The following is a 9174-nucleotide window of genomic DNA, read 5'->3' on the forward strand; positions in this document are numbered from 1 at the left end:
TGTACGTGTGTGTGTGCTCATGTGCATGTGTGTTGTGCTCATATGTGTATATGTGTCTGTGTGTGTATACTCATGTATGTGTGTGTGCACACACGGGCACGTGCATGCACATGTTAACATATTCCTGATCAGCATCATTTCACTTTTTTCTTTTTTCATTAATTTTTTTGTTTATTCTTCTCTCATATGTTACATCCTGACCAGTTTCCCCTCTGGAGATAAACTCTTAAGCATTAAGTATACACCAGGTTTTGAAGAAGAGCTTGTAAAATAACTCATACTATTTCTGTTGGGAAAATGGTGAACTGATGCTTGGGTATATTACTTTAAATAATATGTCGTTAAAATCAAATTTATCTGTGCTTTTTAATGCAGTCATTAGACTTTTTTTTTAAGCTACCTCCTAGGCTTATGTTATTCTCCATATTAGCTGTTCAGACCTTCACAGGACTGTAGCAGGTCTTTATCTGGAAGCGGAGCTGGAGAGTGGGGTATTAAGGAGTGCTGTGTGACCCTTCAGCGGGAGGTTTACAATATGCATACAGATCACAGGGGAGATCTCTGGACTATGGAGTGTCAAGGAGTCTGGTACTCAAAACTGAGGTCCTGCAGACTGCAGAGAAACAAGAAGCAATGGAAATGGCAACCAGGAAGCCCAGGTTCTTTTTGTTTTGTTTTGTTTTGCGAGACAGGGTTTCTCTGGGGAGCCTTGGTTGTCCTGGACTCACTTCGTAGACCAGTCTGGCCTCGAACTCACAGACATCTGCCTGCCTCTGCCTCCTCAAGTCCTGGGATTACAGGCGTGTGCCACCATGCCCGGATTACATTTATTTATTTATTTATTTATTTATTTATTTATTTATTTGGAGTGGGCGGCTTGGATGCTATGACATGCATTGAGAAGTCAAAGGACAACTTGTGAGAGTTGGTTCTGTCACTCCACCACGTAGGCCCTGCGGATTGAACTTGGGTTGTTAGGCTTGGCAACATCTCACCTGCCCTAGACTGTACTTTCAACCGGGTTTGAAGACTACTCACCTGTCTTTTTCCTGGCAACAACTCCTGGCCACTAGGATGGCTCCTGAGCTTGATGAGTTTTCAATCCATTGGTGATAGAAGATGAAAACTACAATCTTGCAAGACCTGGTCTCACCCCGAAGGAGTTTACATCTGAGCAGCTGGACTCGTCTCATTTAACCTCGACTCAGCTGAGAAAACACCAGGCAGTATGTAGAGGGGCTGGCAAGCTGGCTCCCTCAGTAAAGGGCTCGCTTCCCGACCATGAAAACCTAAGTGAAGGATTTCCCAGAAACACATAAAAAAGACACTGAAATCTAGTGCCGAGGAAGGACGGGGATGCAGGCAGGTCTGGAGCCCAATGGCGAGTCAGGAAAAGGAGGTCCAGTGACAGACTCTGTCTCAAAAACTAAAGTGAAGGGGCTGGAGAGACGGGCCAGTGGCTATGAGCACTCGCTGCTCTTGGAGAGGACATGGGTTTGGCTTCTAGCACCCACATGATGATTCCAGGTCCAGGGATCCAATGCCCATTTCTGGCCTCCAGTAGCACTATACTCACCGGGTACACCTACATACATGCAGGTAGGACATTCATACATGTAAGATAAAAATAATTTGCTACCATAAAATAGAGAGGGCTGGTGAGATGGATCAGTGAGTAAAGATGCTTGCCACCACATCTGACATCTGAGTATAGTACCCAGAACACATATGGTGGAAGGAGAGAGCTGACTATGGTAAGGAGTCCTCAGACCTCTGCATGCCTCACACACACACTCACGCACACACACATACACACATGCATGCACAGATACACACACATGTGCGCATGCAGGCACGCACACAGATACATGCATGTATGCATCCACACACATGCACTCACGGATATACACACACGTGCACACATATGCATACATACATACATACACACATGCACACGCGTGCATGCACACACATGTACATGCACACACACATGCACATGGAGGAAGTATATTGAGATGAATGTGTAAGCACTTTAGAATATAAATTGTTCTTTGGGCCAGGGCCACCGCTGTGTGGGGTTTTCATTGCCAGGAGGTACCTACAAGCTAAAGTCCAATTCTGCTCAACTTTCCTAGCTTCAAATCTATGGGCTGCATGGGCTGGAGGCGTCCTTTTCTAGTTTGGGCAAAGGCGTGGCAGGGCCCCTCAGTCACCGTGTTTCATATACCCAAGGAAACACAGCTGCCTGAGAGCCAACCACACTGTGGAAGAATCAGGAAAATCCCACTGACAGACTCCATTATCCACCAGACGGAAACTGAGCCGGTTAGCTGTGAGAGAAAAGTTGTAAATGCACAGGGAGCAGGGAGACCCAATGCAGGAGGGCTAATAGAATCTTCAAGTGGTCCCTACCCAACTCTGTGATGTCTCCTGGAGGTCAGGAAGGATCCAAAGGAGGCTTAACACACAAATCTTACTGTTTAACATTCCCAATAATCTTCCTGTTAACCCCTGCAATAGCTTTCAGATATTGTGCCATTTCCTGCAAAATTAAAATTAGAATCAATACAATGAACACTCACCATGCAAAACAATTGAGGGCTCTTTCAGCTTGAAGTTCCATTTAAACTGGGGGGGATGAAAAGAACAGGCAGCCCTTTGTTCTGTTCGTTCCGCGGCCCTGCAAATGGCCCTTTAGCCAAAATAGCTCCTCTAATCTTTAAGTTTTAATTAGCTGCCCACAATTCATAAACTATCAAGAATTAAAATGCTGATACCTCATTCTCCTGAGAAATGGCACACAATTAACCTCTTTTTTTCTGGTCAAAGGCAGAAATTGAGAAAGGGTAATGACAAAATTAATCTACTCTGGTGGCAGGGCCCGCCATAGGGTGCGAAACAGCATCAGGCCCTGCTTCAAAGGGGTCAGCGATGGCTGGTGTGTCAGGAACTGCACATCCCTCCTGCCTTTTGTCCCCCTGACAAGTTGTTTCACAAACACTGGGCCCTGCTATCTAATCAAAGTGTTTAATGAGTCCATAGAAGGAACCGCCTAGCTCAGCTTTCTTCTCTCCCTGAAAACAGGCAGGCTTGGCGCTGGACTCCGCTAAAGCTCTAGGTTTCTGGAAATGAGAGTAGCGGGGAAAAGGGGATGAGAAACCCACATCTTCCCAGGGTGGAAGCAAAACTGGTGCTGGCTGTAAAGCCAGATGGAATTGCTTGCACCACCTCTGTGCCTTTCCCTGATAATCATTCTCCCAGGAAGACAGATCCTGCTTTTTAATTCTTTGGAGCAAATTACATGATAAATATTTAAAGAGCATTAGTCATATCCACTTAAGCTTAGTTGGAAACTCATAGGACAGAGTCCAGCCCATCCTTTAGAACACGGAGCCATTTCAATACAGGCTGTCAGTAAAGTCACTGTGAGATAACATCAGAAGGGAGGCAATGGAGTCCCTGTAGCACACAGTGAGGAGGGGCTGTGTGCTACAGGGAAAAGCACCTAGCCTCCAGAAGCTTCTCTCTAAAACACTAACAAGAGCCTGTGTTGTGAGGAAGTAGCAGAGATCAGCTTAGCACCTGGTGTGTTGTGAGCACCTGCCAAGGTCAGCTACTAATATAGCTCAAGTCTTCACCCCTCAGCATGTGCTGGGATCAATCCCCAATACAACAGCATTGGGAGGTGGGGCCCTAATGGGAGGTGGTTAGGTCACCAGGCTCTCCCCCAGTGTATGGATTAGTATTGAATAAAAGGGGCTTAAGGCCACTTGGTCAGGCTCTTCCTGTCTCGCACCCTTTCTCTCCCCACTGAGAGTTGCCATCCACCATGGGATGAGGCTGGCGGCAGCTGGATGCAGCTGGATGAAGCTGGATACAGCTGGAAGGCCTCACTAGCCACTGGACCATTGATCTTGAGTTCCAGCATTCAGAGCTGGGAGACAATAATCACTCGTCATCAATTACCTTGTCCTAAGTGTTCAGGTAACGTAGCACCATTGACTAAGACACCTGCTACTCTTTCAGTCTTGGAGCCTAAATATCCTTAATGAGTTTTTTAAAAATACTATTTGGTGTTGAAAATCCTTTAGGAATTCCAATTCCTGGTATTGGAGAGCAGGCTAAAGAACTGTGATGATTCTATTGAGATATTGCATGCCCGCGCGCGCGCGCGCGCACACACACACACACACACACACACACCATTCAAACTGCAAATCAATGACTTTAGTGCATTCAAAGCATTGTAACTGTCAGCACAATATGTCTTAGAATGTTTTCACTTCTGAAAAAAAAAAAGTTCCAATATCCTTTGTCATTATTTCTACCTCTATATATTTATTCAGAATTATTTCATATAAAGAAAACCATGTACTAGGTGGCCATCTGTGCTGGCTTCTTTCACTTAGCATGATGTCTCGAAGCTTCATGCATGCAGGGCTGGAGAGGTGGCTTCGTTGTTAAGAGCACTGGCTGCTCTTCCAAGGGTTCCAAATTCAAGACCCAGCACCCACAATTAGCCCCTTGTAAATCCAGCCTCAGGTGACCTAACGCCTTTTTTTAATGACCACCAGAGATTCTGCATGCATATGATATATAGACATATGTGCAGGCAAAACACTCACACACACAAAATAAAAACAAATCTTTAATTAAAAAATCATATATATCAAGATTTTATTCCTATCATACATATAAATTATATCTTGCTTTTTGACAAAATATAAATTCAGTGTTAAACAATAGAACAGAAAGTACCACACAGTAAACAACTTTCATCTGAGTAGGACTGTTTCCTAATCCACACTGTGTGTTGACGTTTAAACAAGAGATTTCATTTCTGTGCCACAACAGTTGTGAGTGGATGATGCTCACTTCCCATCGGTGAGCCTCGAGAAGTCAGAAGTGTTAACAAAGAGGCTGATTTACAGTTCTGAGACTTAGGACTCGGGCTCAGAGCGTCTGACTCCAGCCCAAGTGTTCCTTGTTACATCCTAACTGCTATGATGGCGAAACTGCCGGCTTGTGAGTGACTGTGGAGTACATAGAGACAACGGTTTTGTCTGGGAGAAAATAGAAGGTGACAAAAACCTCTTCCCATTGCTGCCGTTTGCCTTCCCCACAGACATCCCCATACACAGTCGCCAGGAACTAGGCAGCCAGCAGAAAGACACCTCTCTCTCTCCAACTTCAAGTGCATCACAACTGGTTCCAGGGATGGCATCCCCCTCAGAGACGCAAACCCCTTTGTTATGTCTCCCATGGTTTTATTCCATGGCTAAATCACCATGTGAGGTTTCATAGCACCACCTCAAGGCCACGGCCACTGCTCAGAGGTACTTTGGCCACGGATGGTGGGAATGGACGCAGGTCCTTCAGTCTGTGAGCTCCAAGCTGAACTCCCCACACAGGTCACACTGCACAAAGCGTGGCAAGCTGTGTAAGCTTGCTGTGTAAGTTGATGCTGACTGCGCTGGAGAGGCCACACAGCTGTAGTACCAGCTTTATCCCTTGAGACAGGTGTCCCTGCTCTTAGCTATGTGGAAGCAGGCCAGTGTCTCCAAGTAGCTCGTTGTCACTGGCTTGGGACCCTCAGTCAGTTGGCTCCAAGTTTTACACAGTAGGTCAGAGTGTGCGAGCAGAGCCCACACTGGCCTGCTCCTTCAGTGGGCAATGAGATGTGTTGCATTTTCAGATTTTGTGCAGTTTTTTTTTATTTTTGTCCCTGAAAAATAATAGGATCCTATCTTTGTCTAGTGTCAGAGCTTGTCCTTGGACAACCCCAGATATTTGACAGGCCCATGACATCAAGCAGGTGAGAAAGACTGACAGGCCAGAGGTCCTCAGTAACTGCTGGGCCCAAAGCCTGAACACTCTTGAATTATTTCCAACAATTTGACCCCATCCACTCCCTCAGTCCAGTAAATAAGTCCAACAATAAAGTACGTTGTGTTGCATATGACCACTACAGACACATTAGTGTTTTAAAGGGCACCGTGTACACACCTCCTGTCACTCCCACAGAGGCTGTATGGCTGAACTAAAGTCAATCCAGCTCCTCACTGGAATGCCAAGCTGTGACTATCCCACACTCCAAATCCACGAGTTTCTTCTGTGCTCAAAACTAGTCCCAAGAACCAGCTCAGGGCTGGAGAGATGGCTCAGCTGTTTGTTCAGAGCTCACACTGCTCTTGCAGAGGACCCCAGTTCGGCAGCCATGTCTGGCAGCTCACAATCTGCTGTACCCCTAGCTCCATGGGATCTGATGTCTTCTTCTGGTCTCAACAGGTAATTTCCCTCATGAGCACAAATTCACACATTCACACATACATCTGATTTTTAACTACTTCTCTTAAAATAAAGGCACCAGCCCTTCAGCGAGCAAGCGACAGCGACTCATCCAGACCCTGTGTGATGACACTTGTCCAAAACAAGGATAAGCTCAGAATATTGTACAACCTGGAGCAGTGGTACAGATGTACAAGCCTAGTGGAACTGAGAATATTCTTTTTTTTTATTGAAAATAGATTCTTTTCTCTACAATATATCTTGATTATAGCTTTCCTCCCTCTGTTCCTCCTGGCTCCTGCTCACCTCCCCTCCTCTCTGGATCTACTCCCTTTCTGTCCATCATTAGGAAAAAAATAGGTTTCTAAGAGGCAACAACCAACATAGCAACATAAAATATAATAAGATGAAGAAAAATCTTTCATATCAAAGGTAGACACAGCAACCCAACAGGAAAAGTGTCCCAAGAGCAGGCACAAGAGTCAGACCCACTTGTCCTTACAGTCAAAAGTCTCATAAAAATACTAATAGTTATAATATATTCACAGGGGGACTGGTGCAGACCCATGCGATCCCTGTGCTTGCTGCTTTAGCCTCTGTGGGCTCATATGCACCTTGCTTAGTTGATTCAGAGGCTGTGTTTTCCTGGTGTCCTCCATCCCCTCTGACTCTGGCAATCTTTCTGCCTCCTCTTCTGCAGGATTCCCTGAGCTCAAAGGGGAGGGATTTGATGGAGACCTCCCATCTGACTCTGTCTCCATGTAATGTCTGGCTGTGGGTCCCTGTATCTGTTCCCATTTTTGCCACTCTGATGATGGCTGGATAAGATACTGATCTCTGTCTATAGCAAAATATCATTAGGAATCATTTTTTTTTTTTTTTTTTGGCCAGTCATGTTTGGTTTTACCATGGATCATTAGGCTATCTAGACTCTGGTCCTTGGTCACACAAGCAGTGTCAGGTATGGGTTCCTTCTCATGGAGTGGGCCTTAAGTCAGATCAGACACTGGTTGGCCACTCACTCCCACAAGTTCAATGCCGTCATCACCCTAGCATATTTTACAGGCAGGACAGATTCTAGGCCAAAGGTTTTGTGGCTAAGCTGGTGTCTACATTTCTGTTTGGGGAGCCTACAGAGTACGTTCCTGCACCAGAGACTAGCCCATAGGGGTGAAGGCTCCACGTAGCACCAGCTGGACTTCTCCATGTTAAATGAGTTGTGTGGGTATTGTCCTCAGCAATGGGGCCTACGGTCAGTTTGCAGAGAGCAACCTTTTGCCTTAGCATCAGCCTGGATTGTTTGGGGATTTTCATGGGATATGACACCCCGCCCCAACCCAGGTCAACAATTCAATTGAATGCAACCCAGACCTGCCACTGGAAGCCTTGCCTGGCTACAAGAGATGGCCAGGAGAGACTCCACACCCCATGACTGGGACTCCTCGTTAGAACCACATTTATAGACTCCAGGAAGTTTCCACTTCATTAGGTTTCCACATCACCCCCTTACTCCCCCGATTCCAGTCCTCTTTCCCTCTGTCCCACCTCTCTCCTGCTCCTGTCCCCACCTGCCCCGCGTCCATGAGCAGAATCTATTCTATTTCCCTTCCCTGGAAGAGCCATGCATCACCCCAGAGCCCTCCTCTTTACCTAACCTCTCTGGGTCTATGGATTGTAACTTACTTGTCACTTACTTAATGGATAGCACACACTTAAAAGTGAATACAAATGTCTTTCTGGATCTGGAATACCTCTCTCAGGATAATTTTTTTCTAGTTCTAGCCATTGGCCTGCAATTTTCATGATGTCATTTTTTTTTTAAAGCTGAGTAAATTGTGTAAGTGAACCACATTTTCTTTATCCATTCTTCAGTGGAGGGGCATCTAGGCTGTTTTCAGTTCCTGGCGCTATTGTGAGTAAAGCCCTAGTGAACATAGTTAAGCAAGTGTCCTTGTGGTAGGATGGAGTGTCCTTTGGATGTAGGCCCAAGAGTGGTAATAGCTGGGTCTTGAGGTAAATGAATTCCCAATTTTCTGATGAATTGCCCTACTGATTTCTATAGTGGCAATATAGGTTTGCACTCCCATCAACAATGGAAGAGAGTTCCCCTTGCTCCACATCCTCGCCAGCATGAGCTGTCATTTGTGTTATTAATCTTAGCCATTCTGACAGGTGTAAGATGCAATCTCAAAGTAGTTTTGATTTGCATTTCCCTGATGGCTAAGGATGTTGTTGAACATTTATTTAAATGTTTCTCGGCCATTTGAGATTCTTCTCTTGAGAATTCAGAATGAGACTATTCTAAACCCACACTTGTGCCCCTCCCTCCTATTGGCTGTCAGGCTATGGAAACAATGGCTCCAAGATAGGAAATCTCATGCTGGGTGGGGCCTGGTGGCAGCCAGGGGAGGGATTTGTTTCCCTGGGGAGGACATTCCACACAATTCTGACGATTCATCAGACCACCTTGCAGGACAGACTGGAGCTGAGACAGCAAAAAGCTGGTGATAGATGGGACTGCTTAGCTATGTGTTCTTCTAACTCTCTACATAAGCATAAACCCTGAGTCAGAGCCCAAAAGATAGACTTCGGAGGTGGAAGAGTGTGTGTGTGTCTGCGTGTGTCCGTGTGTGTCCGTGTGTGTGTGTGTGTGTGTGTGTGTGTGTGTGTGTGACTGGTTCTTTCTGTCCCTCTTCCCAGTGTGAGCACATTGGATAAACCCTTTTCTGCTTTTCACCATTATTTGTTTATTTAATTAGCTTTACTGAGGATGGATGGCTAAACTCAGCTTATTAAGGGGTATGAAGGGCTCTGGCCTTGTTGTCACTGTGACAACAGGAACGGTGTAACACCAGGACTGACAGGACCAACCCATAAGAATGTCAC

The sequence above is a fragment of the Acomys russatus genome, chromosome 18 (genome assembly GCF_903995435.1).
Source record: "Acomys russatus chromosome 18, mAcoRus1.1, whole genome shotgun sequence".
Classification (NCBI taxonomy): domain Eukaryota; kingdom Metazoa; phylum Chordata; class Mammalia; order Rodentia; family Muridae; genus Acomys; species Acomys russatus.